Source organism: Stenella coeruleoalba (genome assembly GCF_951394435.1).
Source record: "Stenella coeruleoalba genome assembly, contig: scaffold_95, whole genome shotgun sequence".
Taxonomy (NCBI): Eukaryota; Metazoa; Chordata; class Mammalia; order Artiodactyla; family Delphinidae; genus Stenella; species Stenella coeruleoalba.
In genome coordinates, this window is record NW_027646206.1 from 848,687 (window position 1) to 868,030 (window position 19,344).

At 43.9% G+C, this 19,344-nt stretch overlaps 1 long non-coding RNA gene across 4 annotated transcripts in view; it reads left to right on the forward strand.

Moving 5' to 3' along the window:
• Nucleotides 1-19,344, forward strand: part of LOC307181257 — a 448,188-nt gene that overhangs the window by 220,501 nt on the left and 208,343 nt on the right. For all 4 annotated transcript variants that reach the window (XR_013826238.1, XR_013826239.1, XR_013826240.1 and 1 more), the window contains exons 3-4: nt 909-990; nt 8,803-8,884. This is a non-coding gene — a long non-coding RNA (uncharacterized lncRNA). The remainder of the gene's footprint in view (nt 1-908; nt 991-8,802; nt 8,885-19,344) is intronic.

Here is a 19,344-nt window from a genome sequence, read left to right on the forward strand (position 1 = left end):
ATAGCTGTCATTTATAACTCTGCAGGTTTGTGAATTACAGTGCCCCTGAGCTCCTTTCTTCAACTCGCTTTCTTTTGAGCTGGCCGCAACACCGCAGGATGGCTTCAGGCCCTAATCTGGTTCCGGTACGGCACGCTGAGCCTTTGGTTATTTCCTCTTCCTGGTGGGAAATGAGAGTTAAATTTGCCCGTCCAGACACCTCCAGCTAGTCTCTCATTGGTTCTCGCTATTCCTGTTCATCTTCCGCAGAAATTGCAAACTGGGCCAAACAGGAGGTTAAAGGCGCTGACTCTCCAAGTGGGGAGAGTGTTAGTAAAGCGTCTGGAATGTTGCACCCGAGTACCAGGGGAGGAAAACTGAGACATATTTGAACACGTCTCCCGTTCACATGGTTGATCATACTTGGGTTCCACATGCATGTTTTAGCTGAAGGAAGAATACCTAAAACCTGGGTAGTTGAAACCCGTGGAATGGGTACCATGCAATATGACTTCAAAGGGTCTTCGTTTGCTCACCGAACCTCTCCAATCCTATCACTGCTGCGTTTATGCCCCTGTACACATGCTTGATTCTCTTTCGGAGACATAGCAATCCATAGGTTTTAAGATACTTACTAGTCAGGTACATTCTTAGGCGTTTAATATGCGGTGTTGAGTCCATTTCGTTGAGCAAGGAGTAGCTCTTGTCTATTCCATATTTGGCTTAAGGAACTTTATCTGTGCTCATTTCAATCTCTGGTTTTATGCAGCACCCCAACTCACCTTTACCCTTAAGCAAGCATAAGTTGGTTTTCTAAATTTGAGACCCTGTTCTGTTTTGGAATTCAGTTCCTGTGTAGCCAAGTTTACATTCCGTGTATTAGTGATATCTTATGATGTTTCTTTTTCTGTGTGACTTATTTCAGTTAGAATCATCATACCTGAATCCACTCATTGTGATGCTAAGGGCCTGATGACACAGATTTCATTGCTGAGTGATATTGCTTTTTAAGTGAATACTACAACTTCTTTATCCATTTTTCACTTTCTGCGATGTTGAACTTGTACTGTAAACGAGGTTCTTGTAAACAGAGCCGTTCCAAACATTGGGGTGGCTGTGTCTTTTTGATTTTAATTTCCCTAAGCTATAGGACCATAAGTGGACGTGCCCTAGGCTCTGTTGCTTTGTTTTTTAGATGTTTCAGGAAACACTATACACATCTCCCAAGTGTCTGTTGGCAATTTACATCCCGCCCATCAGCATAACAAGGCTCCCAGTTCTCAATGGCCTGTTGCCTTTCTGGATTTTACACTTTTTTCAGATGGCCCTTTTGACCGGGGGGAAGTGAGACTTCATTGTAGTGCAGATTTCCTTTGCAAGCTTGCTTGGTTGGCCAAAAAGGGCGTATGCGTTTTTTCCTGAATATATTCAGGAAAAAACGCATACGCCCTTTTTGGCCAAGTGCATCATTGTGGACGTTCTGCCTCTTTTCCTATGCTTTCAATGCAATTCCAGTCTACCTCCTGAAATCGGTTTCCTGCAATTCTGCCCCACTTTCAAGTCCTCTTGGCAGCCTTACTTCAGTCTATTTTTGGACGATAGCTGTCATTTATAACTCTGCAGGTTTGTGAATTACAGTGCCCCTGAGCTCCTTTCTTCAACTCGCTTTCTTGTGACCTGGCCGCAACACCGCAGGATGGCTTCAGGCCCTAATCTGGTTCCGGCCCGGCATGCTGAGCCTTTGGTTAATTCCTCTTCCTGGTGGGAAATGAGAGTTAAATTTGCCCGTCCAGACACCTCCAGCTAGCCTCTCATTGGTTCTCGCTATTCCTGTTCATCTTCCGCAGAAATTGCAAACTGGGCCAAACAGGAGGTTAAAGGGACTGACTCTCCAAGTCGGGAGAGTGTTAGTAAAGCGTCTGGAATGTTGCACCCGAGTACCAGGGGAGGAAAACTGAGACATATTTGAACACGTCTCCCGATCACATGGTTGATCATACTCTGGGTTCCACATGCATGTTTTAGCTGAAGGAAGAATACCTTAAACCTGGAGAGTTGAGACCCGTGTAATGGGTACCATGCAATATGACTTCAAAGGGTCTTCATTTGCTCACCGAACCTCTCCAATCCTATCACTGCTGCGTTTATTCCCCTGTACACACGCTTGATTCTCTTTTGGAGACATAGCAATCCATAGGTTTTAAGATACTTACTAGTCAGGTACATTCTTAGGGGTTTAATATGGGGTTTTGAGTCCATTTCGTTGAGCAAGGAGTAGCTCTTGTCTATTCCATATTTGGCTTAAGGAACTTTATCTGTGCTCATTTCAATCTCTGCTTTTATGCAGCACCCCAACTCACCTTTCCCCTTAAGCAAGCATAAGTTGGTTTTCTAAATTTGAGACCCTGTTCTGTTCTGTAATTCAGTTCCTGTGTAGCCAAGTTTACATTCCGTGTATTACTGATATCTTATGATGTTTCTTTTCTGTGTGACTTATTTCAGTTAGAATCATCATACCTGAATCCACTCATTGTGCTGCTACGGGCCTGATGACACAGATTTCATTGCTGAGTGATATTGCTTTGTAAGTAAATACCACAACTTCTTTATCCATTTTTCACTTTCTGCGATGTTGAACTTGTACTGTAAACGAGGTTCTTGTAAACAGAGCCGTTCCAAACTTTGGGGTGGCTGTGTCTTTTTGATTTTAATTTCCCTAAGCTATAGGACCATAAGTGGCAGTGCCCTAGGCTCTGTTGCTTTGTTTTTTAGATGTTTCAGGAAACACCATACACTTCTCCCGAGTGTCTGTTGGCAATTTACATCCCGCCCATCAGCATAACAAGGCTCCCAGTTCTCCATGGCCTGTCCTGCCTTTCTGGATTTTACACTTTTTTCAGATGGCCCTTTTGACCGGGGGGAAGTGAGACTTCATTGTAGTGCAGATTTCCTTTGCAAGCTTGCTTGGTTGGCCAAAAAGGGCGTATGCGTTTTTTCCTGAATATATTCAGGAAAAAACGCATACGCCCTTTTTGGCCAAGTGCATCATTGTGGACGTTCTGCCTCTTTTCCTATGCTTTCAATGCAATTCCAGTCTACCTCCTGAAATTGGTTTCCTGCAATTCTGCCCCGCTTTCAAGTCCTCTTGGCAGCCTTACTTCAGTCTATTTTTGGACGATAGCTGTCATTTATAAGTCTGCAGGTTTGTGAATTACAGTGCCCCTGAGCTCCTTTCTTCAACTCGCTTTCTTGTGACCTGGCCGCAACACCGCAGGATGGCTTCAGGCCCTAATCTGGTTCCGGTACGGCATGCTGAGCCTTTGGTTATTTCCTCTTCCTGTTGGGAAATGAGAGTTAAATTTGCCCGTCCAGACACCTCCAGCTAGCCTCTCATTGGTTCTCGCTATTCCTGTTCATCTTCCGCAGAAATTGCAAACTGTGCCAAACAGGAGGTTAAAGGCGCTGACTCTCCAAGTGGGGAGAGTGTTAGTAAAGCGTCTGGAATGTTGCACCCGAGTACCAGGGGAGGAAAACTGAGACATATTTGAACACGTCTCCCGATCACATGGTTGATCATACTCTGGGTTCCACATGCATGTTTTATCTGAAGGAAGAATACCTAAAACCTGGGTAGTTGAAACCCGTGGAATGGGTACCATGCAATATGACTTCAAAGGGTCTTCATTTGCTCACCGAACCTCTCCAATCCTATCACTGCTGCGTTTATGCCCCTGTACACATGCTTGATTCTCTTTTGGAGACATAGCAATCCATAGGTTTTAAAATACTTACTAGTCAGGTACATTCTTAGGCGTTTAATATGCGGTGTTGAGTCCATTTCGTTGAGCAAGGAGTAGCTCTTGTCTATTCCATATTTGACTTAAGGAACTTTATCTGTGCTCATTTCAATCTCTGGTTTTATGCAGCACCCCAACTCACCTTTACCCTTAAGCAAGCATAAGTTGGTTTTCTAAATTTGAGACCCTGTTCTGTTCTGTAATTCAGTTCCTGTGTAGCCAAGTTTACATTCCGTGTATTACTGATATCTTATGATGTTTCTTTTTCTGTGTGACTTACTTCAGTTAGAATCATCATACCTGAATCCATTCATTGTGCTGCTAAGGGCCTGATGACACAGATTTCATTGCTGAGTGATATTGCTTTGTAAGTAAATACCACAACTTCTTTATCCATTTTTCACTTTCTGCGATGTTGAACTTGTACTGTAAACGAGGTTCTTGTAAACAGAGCCGTTCCAAACTTTGGGGTGGCTGTGTCTTTTTGATTTTAATTTCCCTAAGCTATAGGACCATAAGTGGAAGTGCCCTAGGTTCTGTTGCTTTGTTTTTTAGATGTTTCAGGAAACACCATACACTTCTCCCGAGTGTCTGTTGGCAATTTACTTCCCGCCCATCAGCATAACAAGGCTCCCAGTTCTCCATGACCTGTCCTGCCTTTCTGGATTTTACACTTTTTTTCAGATGGCCCTTTTGACCGGAGGGAAGTGAGACTTCATTGTAGTGCAGATTTCCTTTGCAAGCTTGCTTGGTTGGCCAAAAAGGGCGTATGCGTTTTTTCCTGAATATATTCAGGAAAAAACGCATACGCCCTTTTTGGCCAAGTGCATCATTGTGGACGTTCTGCCTCTTTTCCTATGCTTTCAATGCAATTCCAGTCTACCTCCTGAAATCGGTTTCCTGCAATTCTGCCCCGGTTTCAAGTCCTCTTGGCAGCCTTACTTCAGTATATTTTTGGACGATAGCTGTCATTTATAACTCTGCAGGTTTGTGAATTACAGTGCCCCTGAGCTCCTTTCTTCAACTCGCTTTCTTTTGAGCTGGCCGCAACACCGCAGGATGGCTTCAGGCCCTAATCTGGTTCCGGTACGGCACGCTGAGCCTTTGGTTATTTCCTCTTCCTGGTGGGAAATGAGAGTTAAATTTGCCCGTCCAGACACCTCCAGCTAGTCTCTCATTGGTTCTCGCTATTCCTGTTCATCTTCCGCAGAAATTGCAAACTGGGCCAAACAGGAGGTTAAAGGCGCTGACTCTCCAAGTGGGGAGAGTGTTAGTAAAGCGTCTGGAATGTTGCACCCGAGTACCAGGGGAGGAAAACTGAGACATATTTGAACACGTCTCCCGTTCACATGGTTGATCATACTTGGGTTCCACATGCATGTTTTAGCTGAAGGAAGAATACCTAAAACCTGGGTAGTTGAAACCCGTGGAATGGGTACCATGCAATATGACTTCAAAGGGTCTTCATTTGCTCACCGAACCTCTCCAATCCTATCACTGCTGCGTTTATGCCCCTGTACACATGCTTGATTCTCTTTCGGAGACATAGCAATCCATAGGTTTTAAGATACTTACTAGTCAGGTACATTCTTAGGCGTTTAATATGCGGTGTTGAGTCCATTTCGTTGAGCAAGGAGTAGCTCTTGTCTATTCCATATTTGGCTTAAGGAACTTTATCTGTGCTCATTTCAATCTCTGGTTTTATGCAGCACCCCAACTCACCTTTACCCTTAAGCAAGCATAAGTTGGTTTTCTAAATTTGAGACCCTGTTCTGTTTTGGAATTCAGTTCCTGTGTAGCCAAGTTTACATTCCGTGTATTAGTGATATCTTATGATGTTTCTTTTTCTGTGTGACTTATTTCAGTTAGAATCATCATACCTGAATCCACTCATTGTGATGCTAAGGGCCTGATGACACAGATTTCATTGCTGAGTGATATTGCTTTGTAAGTGAATACTACAACTTCTTTATCCATTTTTCACTTTCTGCGATGTTGAACTTGTACTGTAAACGAGGTTCTTGTAAACAGAGCCGTTCCAAACATTGGGGTGGCTGTGTCTTTTTGATTTTAATTTCCCTAAGCTATAGGACCATAAGTGGAAGTGCCCTAGGCTCTGTTGCTTTGTTTTTTAGATGTTTCAGGAAACACTATACACTTCTCCCAAGTGTCTGTTGGCAATTTACATCCCGCCCATCAGCATAACAAGGCTCCCAGTTCTCAATGGCCTGTTGCCTTTCTGGATTTTACACTTTTTTCAGATGGCCCTTTTGACCAGGGGGAAGTGAAACTTCATTGTAGTGCAGATTTCCTTTGCAAGCTTGCTTGGTTGGCCAAAAAGGGCGTATGCGTTTTTTCCTGAATATATTCAGGAAAAAACGCATACGCCCTTTTTGGCCAAGTGCATCATTGTGGACGTTCTGCCTCTTTTCCTATGCTTTCAATGCAATTCCAGTCTACCTCCTGAAATCGGTTTCCTGCAATTCTGCCCCGCTTTCAAGTCCTCTTGGCAGCCTTACTTCAGTCTATTTTTGGACGATAGCTGTCATTTATAACTCTGCAGGTTTGTGAATTACAGTGCCCCTGAGCTCCTTTCTTCAACTCGCTTTCTTTTGAGCTGGCCGCAACACCGCAGGATGGCTTCAGGCCCTAATCTGGTTCCGGTACGGCACGCTGAGCCTTTGGTTATTTCCTCTTCCTGGTGGGAAATGAGAGTTAAATTTGCCCGTCCAGACACCTCCAGCTAGTCTCTCATTGGTTCTCGCTATTCCTGTTCATCTTCCGCAGAAATTGCAAACTGGGCCAAACAGGAGGTTAAAGGCGCTGACTCTCCAAGTGGGGAGAGTGTTAGTAAAGCGTCTGGAATGTTGCACCCGAGTACCAGGGGAGGAAAACTGAGACATATTTGAACACGTCTCCCGTTCACATGGTTGATCATACTTGGGTTCCACATGCATGTTTTAGCTGAAGGAAGAATACCTTAAACCTGGAGAGTTCAGACCCGTGTAATGGGTACCATGCAATATGACTTCAAAGGGTCTTCATTTGCTCACCGAACCTCTCCAATCCTATCACTGCTGCGTTTATGCCCCTGTACACATGCTTGATTCTCTTTTGGAGACATAGCAATCCATAGGTTTTAAAATACTTACTAGTCAGGTACATTCTTAGGCGTTTAATATGCGGTGTTGAGTCCATTTCGTTGAGCAAGGAGTAGCTCTTGTCTATTCCATATTTGACTTAAGGAACTTTATCTGTGCTCATTTCAATCTCTGGTTTTATGCAACACCCCAACTCACCTTTACCCTTAAGCAAGCATAAGTTGGTTTTCTAAATTTGAGACCCTGTTCTGTTCTGTAATTCAGTTCCTGTGTAGCCAAGTTTACATTCCGTGTATTACTGATATCTTATGATGTTTCTTTTTCTGTGTGACTTACTTCAGTTAGAATCATCATACCTGAATCCACTCATTGTGCTGCTAAGGGCCTGATGACACAGATTTCATTGCTGAGTGATATTGCTTTGTAAGTAAATACCACAACTTCTTTATCCATTTTTCACTTTCTGCGATGTTGAACTTGTACTGTAAACGAGGTTCTTGTAAACAGAGCCGTTCCAAACTTTGGGGTGGCTGTGTCTTTTTGATTTTAATTTCCCTAAGCTATAGGACCATAAGTGGAAGTGCCCTAGGTTCTGTTGCTTTGTTTTTTAGATGTTTCAGGAAACACCATACACTTCTCCCGAGTGTCTGTTGGCAATTTACTTCCCGCCCATCAGCATAACAAGGCTCCCAGTTCTCCATGGCCTGTCCTGCCTTTCTGGATTTTACACTTTTTTTCAGATGGCCCTTTTGACCGGAGGGAAGTGAGACTTCATTGTAGTGCAGATTTCCTTTGCAAGCTTGCTTGGTTGGCCAAAAAGGGCGTATGCGTTTTTTCCTGAATATATTCAGGAAAAAACGCATACGCCCTTTTTGGCCAAGTGCATCATTGTGGACGTTCTGCCTCTTTTCCTATGCTTTCAATGCAATTCCAGTCTACCTCCTGAAATCGGTTTCCTGCAATTCTGCCCCGGTTTCAAGTCCTCTTGGCAGCCTTACTTCAGTCTATTTTTGGACGATAGCTGTCATTTATAACTCTGCAGGTTTGTGAATTACAGTGCCCCTGAGCTCCTTTCTTCAACTCGCTTTCTTTTGAGCTGGCCGCAACACCGCAGGATGGCTTCAGGCCCTAATCTGGTTCCGGTACGGCACGCTGAGCCTTTGGTTATTTCCTCTTCCTGGTGGGAAATGAGAGTTAAATTTGCCCGTCCAGACACCTCCAGCTAGTCTCTCATTGGTTCTCGCTATTCCTGTTCATCTTCCGCAGAAATTGCAAACTGGGCCAAACAGGAGGTTAAAGGCGCTGACTCTCCAAGTGGGGAGAGTGTTAGTAAAGCGTCTGGAATGTTGCACCCGAGTACCAGGGGAGGAAAACTGAGACATATTTGAACACGTCTCCCGTTCACATGGTTGATCATACTTGGGTTCCACATGCATGTTTTAGCTGAAGGAAGAATACCTAAAACCTGGGTAGTTGAAACCCGTGGAATGGGTACCATGCAATATGACTTCAAAGGGTCTTCGTTTGCTCACCGAACCTCTCCAATCCTATCACTGCTGCGTTTATGCCCCTGTACACATGCTTGATTCTCTTTCGGAGACATAGCAATCCATAGGTTTTAAGATACTTACTAGTCAGGTACATTCTTAGGCGTTTAATATGCGGTGTTGAGTCCATTTCGTTGAGCAAGGAGTAGCTCTTGTCTATTCCATATTTGGCTTAAGGAACTTTATCTGTGCTCATTTCAATCTCTGGTTTTATGCAGCACCCCAACTCACCTTTACCCTTAAGCAAGCATAAGTTGGTTTTCTAAATTTGAGACCCTGTTCTGTTTTGGAATTCAGTTCCTGTGTAGCCAAGTTTACATTCCGTGTATTAGTGATATCTTATGATGTTTCTTTTTCTGTGTGACTTATTTCAGTTAGAATCATCATACCTGAATCCACTCATTGTGATGCTAAGGGCCTGATGACACAGATTTCATTGCTGAGTGATATTGCTTTTTAAGTGAATACTACAACTTCTTTATCCATTTTTCACTTTCTGCGATGTTGAACTTGTACTGTAAACGAGGTTCTTGTAAACAGAGCCGTTCCAAACATTGGGGTGGCTGTGTCTTTTTGATTTTAATTTCCCTAAGCTATAGGACCATAAGTGGACGTGCCCTAGGCTCTGTTGCTTTGTTTTTTAGATGTTTCAGGAAACACTATACACATCTCCCAAGTGTCTGTTGGCAATTTACATCCCGCCCATCAGCATAACAAGGCTCCCAGTTCTCAATGGCCTGTTGCCTTTCTGGATTTTACACTTTTTTCAGATGGCCCTTTTGACCGGGGGGAAGTGAGACTTCATTGTAGTGCAGATTTCCTTTGCAAGCTTGCTTGGTTGGCCAAAAAGGGCGTATGCGTTTTTTCCTGAATATATTCAGGAAAAAACGCATACGCCCTTTTTGGCCAAGTGCATCATTGTGGACGTTCTGCCTCTTTTCCTATGCTTTCAATGCAATTCCAGTCTACCTCCTGAAATCGGTTTCCTGCAATTCTGCCCCACTTTCAAGTCCTCTTGGCAGCCTTACTTCAGTCTATTTTTGGACGATAGCTGTCATTTATAACTCTGCAGGTTTGTGAATTACAGTGCCCCTGAGCTCCTTTCTTCAACTCGCTTTCTTGTGACCTGGCCGCAACACCGCAGGATGGCTTCAGGCCCTAATCTGGTTCCGGCCCGGCATGCTGAGCCTTTGGTTAATTCCTCTTCCTGGTGGGAAATGAGAGTTAAATTTGCCCGTCCAGACACCTCCAGCTAGCCTCTCATTGGTTCTCGCTATTCCTGTTCATCTTCCGCAGAAATTGCAAACTGGGCCAAACAGGAGGTTAAAGGGACTGACTCTCCAAGTCGGGAGAGTGTTAGTAAAGCGTCTGGAATGTTGCACCCGAGTACCAGGGGAGGAAAACTGAGACATATTTGAACACGTCTCCCGATCACATGGTTGATCATACTCTGGGTTCCACATGCATGTTTTAGCTGAAGGAAGAATACCTTAAACCTGGAGAGTTGAGACCCGTGTAATGGGTACCATGCAATATGACTTCAAAGGGTCTTCATTTGCTCACCGAACCTCTCCAATCCTATCACTGCTGCGTTTATTCCCCTGTACACACGCTTGATTCTCTTTTGGAGACATAGCAATCCATAGGTTTTAAGATACTTACTAGTCAGGTACATTCTTAGGGGTTTAATATGGGGTTTTGAGTCCATTTCGTTGAGCAAGGAGTAGCTCTTGTCTATTCCATATTTGGCTTAAGGAACTTTATCTGTGCTCATTTCAATCTCTGCTTTTATGCAGCACCCCAACTCACCTTTCCCCTTAAGCAAGCATAAGTTGGTTTTCTAAATTTGAGACCCTGTTCTGTTCTGTAATTCAGTTCCTGTGTAGCCAAGTTTACATTCCGTGTATTACTGATATCTTATGATGTTTCTTTTCTGTGTGACTTATTTCAGTTAGAATCATCATACCTGAATCCACTCATTGTGCTGCTACGGGCCTGATGACACAGATTTCATTGCTGAGTGATATTGCTTTGTAAGTAAATACCACAACTTCTTTATCCATTTTTCACTTTCTGCGATGTTGAACTTGTACTGTAAACGAGGTTCTTGTAAACAGAGCCGTTCCAAACTTTGGGGTGGCTGTGTCTTTTTGATTTTAATTTCCCTAAGCTATAGGACCATAAGTGGAAGTGCCCTAGGCTCTGTTGCTTTGTTTTTTAGATGTTTCAGGAAACACCATACACTTCTCCCAAGTGTCTGTTGGCAATTTACATCCCGCCCATCAGCATAACAAGGCTCCCAGTTCTCAATGGCCTGTTGCCTTTCTGGATTTTACACTTTTTTCAGATGGCCCTTTTGACCGGGGGGAAGTGAGACTTCATTGTAGTGCAGATTTCCTTTGCAAGCTTGCTTGGTTGGCCAAAAAGGGCGTATGCGTTTTTTCCTGAATATATTCAGGAAAAAACGCATACGCCCTTTTTGGCCAAGTGCATCATTGTGGACGTTCTGCCTCTTTTCCTATGCTTTCAATGCAATTCCAGTCTACCTCCTGAAATCGGTTTCCTGCAATTCTGCCCCGCTTTCAAGTCCTCTTGGCAGCCTTACTTCAGTCTATTTTTGGACGATAGCTGTCATTTATAACTCTACAGGTTTGTGAATTACAGTGCCCCTGAGCTCCTTTCTTCAACTCGCTTTCTTTTGAGCTGGCCGCAACACCGCAGGATGGCTTCAGGCCCTAATCTGGTTCCGGCACGGCATGCTGAGCCTTTGGTTAATTCCTCTTCCTGGTGGGAAATGAGAGTTAAATTTGCCCGTCCAGACACCTCCAGCTAGCCTCTCATTGGTTCTCGCTATTCCTGTTCATCTTCCGCAGAAATTGCAAACTGGGCCAAACAGGAGGTTAAAGGGACTGACTCTCCAAGTCGGGAGAGTGTTAGTAAAGCGTCTGGAATGTTGCACCCGAGTACCAGGGGAGGATAACTGAGACATATTTGAACACGTCTCCCGTTCACATGGTTGATCATACTCTGGGTTCCACATGCATGTTTTAGCTGAAGGAAGAATACCTTAAACCTGGAGAGTTGAGACCCGTGTAATGGGTACCATGCAATATAACTTCAAAGGGTCTTCATTTGCTCACCGAACCTCTCCAATCCTATCACTGCTGTGTTGATTCCCCTGTACACACGCTTGATTCTCTTTTGGAGACATAGCAATCCATAGGTTTTAAGATACTTACTAGTCAGGTACATTCTTAGGGGTTTAATATGGGGTTTTGAGTCCATTTCGTTGAGCAAGGAGTAGCTGTTGTCTATTCCATATTTGGCTTAAGGAACTTTATCTGTGCTCATTTCAATCTCTGGTTTTATGCAGCACCCCAACTCACCTTTACCCTTAAGCAAGCATAAGTTGGTTTTCTAAATTTGAGACCCTGTTCTGTTCTGTAATTCAGTTCCTGTGTAGCCAAGTTTACATTCCGTGTATTACTGATATCTTATGATGTTTCTTTTTCTGTGTGACTTATTTCAGTTAGAATCATCATACCTGAATCCACTCATTGTGATGCTAAGGGCCTGATGACATAGATTTCATTGCTGAGTGATATTGCTTTGTAAGTAAATACCACAACTTCTTTATCCATTTTTCACTTTCTGCGATGTTGAACTTGTACTGTAAACGAGGTTCTTGTAAACAGAGCCGTTCCAAACTTTGGGGTGGCTGTGTCTTTTTGATTTTAATTTCCCTAAGCTATAGGACCATAAGTGGAAGTGCCCTAGGTTCTGTTGCTTTGTTTTTTAGATGTTTCAGGAAACAGCATATACTTCTCCCGAGTGGTTGTTGGCAATTTACATCCCGCCCATCAGCATAACAAGGCTCCCAGTTCTCCATGGCCTGTCCTGCCTTTCTGGATTTTACACTTTTTTCAGATGGCCCTTTTGACCGGGGGGAAGTGAGACTTCATTGTAGTGCAGATTTCCTTTGCAAGCTTGCTTGGTTGGCCAAAAAGGGCGTATGCGTTTTTTCCTGAATATATTCAGGAAAAAACGCATACGCCCTTTTTGGCCACGTGCATCATTGTGGACGTTCTGCCTCTTTTCCTATGCTTTCAATGCAATTCCAGTCTACCTCCTGAAATCGGTTTCCTGCAATTCTGCCCCGCTTTCAAGTCCTCTTGGCAGCCTTACTTCAGTCTATTTTTGGACGATAGCTGTCATTTATAACTCTGCAGGTTTGTGAATTACAGTGCCCCTGAGCTCCTTTCTTCAACTCGCTTTCTTGTGAGCTGGCCGCAATACCGCAGGATGGCTTCAGGCCCTAATCTGGTTCCGGTACGGCACGCTGAGCCTTTGGTTATTTGCTCTTCCTGGTGGGAAATGAGAGTTAAATTTGCCCGTCCAGACACCTCTAGCTAGCCTCTCATTGGTTCTCGCTATTCCTGTTCATCTTCCGCAGAAATTGCAAACTGGGCCAAACAGGAGGTTAAAGGCGCTGACTCTCCAAGTGGGGAGAGTGTTAGTAAAGCGTCTGGAATGTTGCACCCGAGTACCAGGGGAGGAAAACTGAGACATATTTGAACACGTCTCCCGTTCACATGGTTGATCATACGTGGGATCCACATGCATGTTTTAGCTGAAGGAAGAATACCTTAAACCTGGAGAGTTGAGACCCGTGTAATGGGTACCATGCAATATGACTTCAAAGGGTCTTCATTTGCTCACCGAACCTCTCCAATCCTATCACTGCTGCGTTTATGCCCCTGTACACACGCTTGATTCTCTTTTGGAGACATAGCAATCCATAGGTTTTAAGATACTTACTAGTCAGGTACATTCTTAGGCGTTTAATATGGGGTGTTGAGTCCATTTCGTTGAGCAAGGAGTAGCTCTTGTCTATTCCATATTTGGCTTAAGGAACTTTATCTGTGCTCATTTCAATCTCTGGTTTTATGCAGCACCCCAACTCACCTTTACCCTTAAGCAAGCATAAGTTGGTTTTCTAAATTTGAGACCCTGTTCTGTTCTGTAATTCAGTTCCTGTGTAGCCAAGTTTACATTCTGTGTATTACTGATATCTTATGTTGTTTCTTTTCTGTGTGACTTATTTCAGTTAGAATCATCATACCTGAATCCACTCATTGTGCTGCTACGGGCCTGATGACACAGATTTCATTGCTGAGTGATATTGCTTTGTAAGTAAATACCACAACTTCTTTATCCATTTTTCACTTTCTGCGATGTTGAACTTGTACTGTAAACGAGGTTCTTGTAAACAGAGCCGTTCCAAACTTTGGGGTGGCTGTGTCTTTTTGATTTTAATTTCCCTAAGCTATAGGACCATAAGTGGAAGTGCCCTAGGTTCTGTTGCTTTGTTTTTTAGATGTTTCAGGAAACACCATACACTTCTCCCGAGTGGTTGTTGGCAATTTACATCCCACCCATCAGCGTAACAAGGCTCCCAGTTCTCCATGGCCTGTCCTGCCTTTCTGGATTTTACACTTTTTTCAGATTGCCCTTTTGACCGGGGGGAAGTGAGACTTCATTGTAGTGCAGATTTCCTTTGCAAGCTTGCTTGGTTGGCCAAAAAGGGCGTATGCGTTTTTTCCTGAATATATTCAGGAAAAAACGCATACGCCCTTTTTGGCCAAGTGCATCATTGTGGACGTTCTGCCTCTTTTCCTATGCTTTCAATGCAATTCCAGTCTACCTCCTGAAATCGGTTTCCTGCAATTCTGCCCCGCTTTCAAGTCCTCTTGGCAGCCTTACTTCAGTCTATTTTTGGACGATAGCTGTCATTTATAACTCTGCAGGTTTGTGAATTACAGTGCCCCTGAGCTCCTTTCTTCAACTCGCTTTCTTTTGAGCTGGCCGCAACACCGCAGGGTGGCTTCAGGCCCTAATCTGGTTCCGGTACGGCACGCTGAGCCTTTGGTTATTTCCTCTTCCTGGTGGGAAATGAGAGTTAAATTTGCCCGTCCAGACACCTCCAGCTAGCCTCTCATTGGTTCTCCCTATTCCTGTTCATCTTCCGCAGAAATTGCAAACTGGGCCAAACAGGAGGTTAAAGGCGCTGACTCTCCAAGTGGGGAGAGTGTTAGTAAAGCGTCTGGAATGTTGCACCCGAGTACCAGGGGAGGAAAACTGAGACATATTTGAACACGTCTCCCGTTCACGTGGTTGATCATACTTGGGATCCACATGCATGTTTTAGCTGAAGGAAGAATACCTTAAACCTGGAGAGTTGAGACCCGTGTAATGGGTACCATGCAATATGACTTCAAAGGGTCTTCATTTGCTCACCGAACCTCTCCAATCCTATCACTGCTGCGTTTATGCCCCTGTACACATGCTTGATTCTCTTTTGGAGACATAGCAATCCATAGGTTTTACGATACTTACTAGTCAGGTACATTCTTAGGCGTTTAATATGCGGTGTTGAGTCCATTTCGTTGAGCAAGGAGTAGCTCTTGTCTATTCCATATTTGACTTAAGGAACTTTATCTGTGCTCATTTCAATCTCTGGTTTTATGCAGCACCCCAACTCCCCTTTACCCTTAAGCAAGCATAAGTTGGTTTTCTAAATTTTAGACCCTGTTCTGTTTTGGAATTCAGTTCCTGTGTAGCCAAGATTACATTCCGTGTATTAGTGATATCTTATGATGTTTCTTTTTCTGTGTGACTTATTTCAGTTAGAATCATCGTACCTGAATCCACTCATTGTGCTGCTAAGGGCCTGATGACATAGATTTCATTGCTGAGTGATATTGCTTTGTAAGTAAATACCACAACTTCTTTATCCATTTTTCACTTTCTGCGATGTTGAACTTGTACTGTAAACGAGGTTCTTGTAAACAGAGCCGTTCCAAACTTTGGGGTGGCTGTGTCTTTTTGATTTTAATTTCCCTAAGCTATAGGACCATAAGTGGAAGTGCCCTAGGTTCTGTTGCTTTGTTTTTTACATGTTTCAGGAAACACCATACACTTCTCCCGAGTGGTTCTTGGCAATTTACATCCCGCCCATCAGCATAACAAGGCTCCCAGTTCTCCATGGCCTGTCCTGCCTTTCTGGATTTTACACTTTTTTCAGATGGCCCTTTTGACCGGGGGGAAGTGAGACTTCATTGTAGTGCAGATTTCCTTTGCAAGCTTGCTTGGTTGGCCAAAAAGGGCGTATGCGTTTTTTCCTGAATATATTCAGGAAAAAACGCATACGCCCTTTTTGGCCAAGTGCATCATTGTGGACGTTCTGCTTCTTTTCCTATGCTTTCAATGCAATTCCAGTCTACCTCCTGAAATCGGTTTCCTGCAATTCTGCCCTGCTTTCAAGTCCTCTTGGCAGCCTTACTTCAGTCTATTTTTGGACGATAGCTGTCATTTATAACTCTGCAGTTTTGTGAATTAAAGTGCCCCTGAGCTCCTTTCTTCAACTCGCTTTCTTTTGAGCTGGCCGCAACACCGCAGGATGGCTTCAGGCCCTAATCTGGTTCCGGCACGGCATGCTGAGCCTTTGGTTATTTCCTCTTCCTGGTGGGAAATGAGAGTTAAATTTGCCCGTCCAGACACCTCCAGCTAGCCTCTCATTGGTTCTCGCTATTCCTGTTCATCTTCCACAGAAATTGCAAACTGGGCCAAACAGGAGGTTAAAGGGACTGACTCTCCAAGTCGGGAGAGTGTTAGTAAAGCGTCTGGAATGTTGCACCCGAGTACCAGCGTACGAAAACTGAGACATATTTGAACACGTCTCCCGATCACATGGTTGATCATACTCTAGGTTCCACATGCATGTTTTAGCTGAAGGAAGAATACCTTAAACCTGGGTAGTTGAAACCCGTGGAATGGGTACCATGCAATATGACTTCAAAGGGTCTTCATTTGCTCACCGAACCTCTCCAATCCTATCACTGCTGCGTTTATGCCCCTGTACACATGCTTGATTCTCTTTCGGAAACATAGCAATCCATAGGTTTTAAGATACTTACTAGTCAGGTACATTCTTAGGCGTTTAATATGCGGTGTTGAGTCCATTTCGTTGAGCAAGGAGTAGCTCTTGTCTATTCCATATTTGGCTTAAGGAACTTTATCTGTGCTCATTTCAATCTCTGGTTTTATGCAGCACCCCAACTCACCTTTACCCTTAAGCAAGCATAAGTTGGTTTTCTAAATTTGAGTCCCTGTTCTGTTCTGTAATTCAGTTCCTGTGTAGCCAAGTTTACATTCCGTGTATTACTGATATCTTATGATGTTTCTTTTTCTGTGTGACTTACTTCAGTTAGAATCATCATACCTGAATCCCTTCATTGTGCTGCTAAGGGCCTGATGACACAGATTTCATTGCTGAGTGATATTGCTTTGTAAGTAAATACCACAACTTCTTTATCCATTTTTCACTTTCTGCGATGTTGAACTTGTACTGTAAACGAGGTTCTTGTAAACAGAGCCGTTCCAAACTTTGGGGTGGCTGTGTCTTTTTGATTTTAATTTCCCTAAGCTATAGGACCATAAGTGGAAGTGCCCTAGGTTCTGTTGCTTTGTTTTTTAGATGTTTCAGGAAACACCATACACTTCTCCCTAGTGGTTGTTGGCAATTTACATCCCGCCCATCAGCATAACAAGGCTCCCAGTTCTCCATGGCCTGTCCTGCCTTTCTGGATTTTACACTTTTTTCAGATGGCCCTTTTGACCGGGGGGAAGTGAGACTTCATTGTAGTGCAGATTTCCTTTGCAAGCTTGCTTGGTTGGCCAAAAAGGGCGTATGCGTTTTTTCCTGAATATATTCAGGAAAAAACGCATACGCCCTTTTTGGCCAAGTGCATCATTGTGGACGTTCTGCCTCTTTTCCTATGCTTGCAATGCAATTCCAGTCTACCTCCTGAAATCGGTTTCCTGCAATTCTGCCCCGCTTTCAAGTCCTCTTGGCAGCCTTACTTCAGTCTATTTTTGGACGATAGCTGTCATTTATAACTCTGCAGGTTTGTGAATTACAGTGCCCCTGAGCTCCTTTCTTCAACTCGCTTTCTTGTGACCTGGCCGCAACACCGCAGGATGGCTTCAGGCCCTAATCTGGTTCCGGCCCGGCACGCTGAGCCTTTGGTTAATTCCTCTTCCTGGTGGGAAATGAGAGTTAAATTTGCCCGTCCAGACACCTCCAGCTAGCCTCTCATTGGTTCTCGCTATTCCTGTTCATCTTCCGCAGAAATTGCAAACTGGGCCAAACAGGAGGTTAAAGGGACTGACTCTCCAAGTGGGGAGAGTGTTAGTAAAGCGTCTGGAATGTTGCACCCGAGTACCAGGGGAGGAAAACTGAGACATATTTGAACACGTCTCCCGATCACATGGTTGATCATACTCTAGGTTCCATATGCATGTTTTAGCTGAAGGAAGAATACCTTAAACCTGGGTAGTTGAAACCCGTGGAATGGGTACCATGCAATATGACTTCAAAGGGTCTTCATTTGCTCACCGAACCTCTCCAATCCTATCACTGCTGCGTTTATGCCCCTGTACACATGCTTGATTCTCTTTCGGAGACATAGCAATCCATAGGTTTTAAGATACTTACTAGTCAGGTACATTCTTAGGCGTTTAATATGGGGTGTTGAGTCCATTTCGTTGAGCAAGGAGTAGCTCTTGTCTATTCCATATTTGGCTTAAGGAACTTTATCTGTGCTCATTTCAATCTCTGGTTTTATGCAGCACCCCAACTCACCTTTACCCTTAAGCAAGAATAAGTTGGTTTTCTAAATTTGAGACCCTGTTCTGTTCTGTAATTCAGTTCCTGTGTAGCCAAGTTTACATTCCGTGTATTACTGATATCTTATGATGTTTCTTTTTCTGTGTGACTTATTTCAGTTAAAATCATCATACCTGAATCCACTCATTGTGCTGCTAAGGGCCTGATGACACAGATTTCATTGCTGAGTGATATTGCTTTGTAAGTAAATACCACAACTTCTTTATCCATTTTTCACTTTCTGCGATGTTGAACTTGTACTGTAAACGAGGTTCTTGTAAACAGAGGCGTCCCAAACTTTGGGGTGGCTGTGTCTTTTTGATTTTAATTTCCCTAAGCTATAGGACCATAAGTGGAAGTGCCCTAGGTTCTGTAGCTTTGTTTTTTAGATGTTTCAGGAAACACCATACACTTCTCCCGAGTGGTTGTTGGCAATTTACATCCCGCCCATCAGCATAACAAGGCTTCCAGTTCTCCATGGCCTGTCCTGCCTTTCTGGATTTTACACTTTTTTCAGATGGCCCTTTTGACCGGGGAGAAGTGAGACTTCATTGTAGTGCAGATTTCCTTTGCAAGCTTGCTTGGTTGGCCAAAAAGGGCGTATGCGTTTTTTCCTGAATATATTCAGGAAAAAACGCATACGCCCTTTTTGGCCAAGTGCATCATTGTGGACGTTCTGCCTCTTTTCCTATGCTTTCAATGCAATTGCAGTCTACCTCCTGAAATCGGTTTCCTGCAATTCTGCCCCGCTTTCAAGTCCTCTTGGCAGCCTTACTTCAGTCTATTTTTGGACGATAGCTGTCATTTATAACTCTGCAGGTTTGTGAATTACAGTGCCCCTGAGCTCCTTTCTTCAACTCGCTTTCTTGTGACCTGGCCGCAACACCGCAGGATGGCTTCAGGCCCTAATCTGGTTCCGGCACGGCACGCTGAGCCTTTGGTTATTTCCTCTTCCTGGTGGGAAATGAGAGTTAAATTTGCCCGTCCAGACACCTCCAGCTAGCCTCTCATTGGTTCTCGCTATTCCTGTTCATCTTCCGCAGAAATTGCAAACTGGGCCAAACAGGAGGTTAAAGGCGCTGACTCTCTAAGTGGGGAGAGTGTTAGTAAAGCGTCTGGAATGTTGCACCCGAGTACCAGGGGAGGAAAACTGAGACATATTTGAACACGTCTCCCGTTCACATGGTTGATCA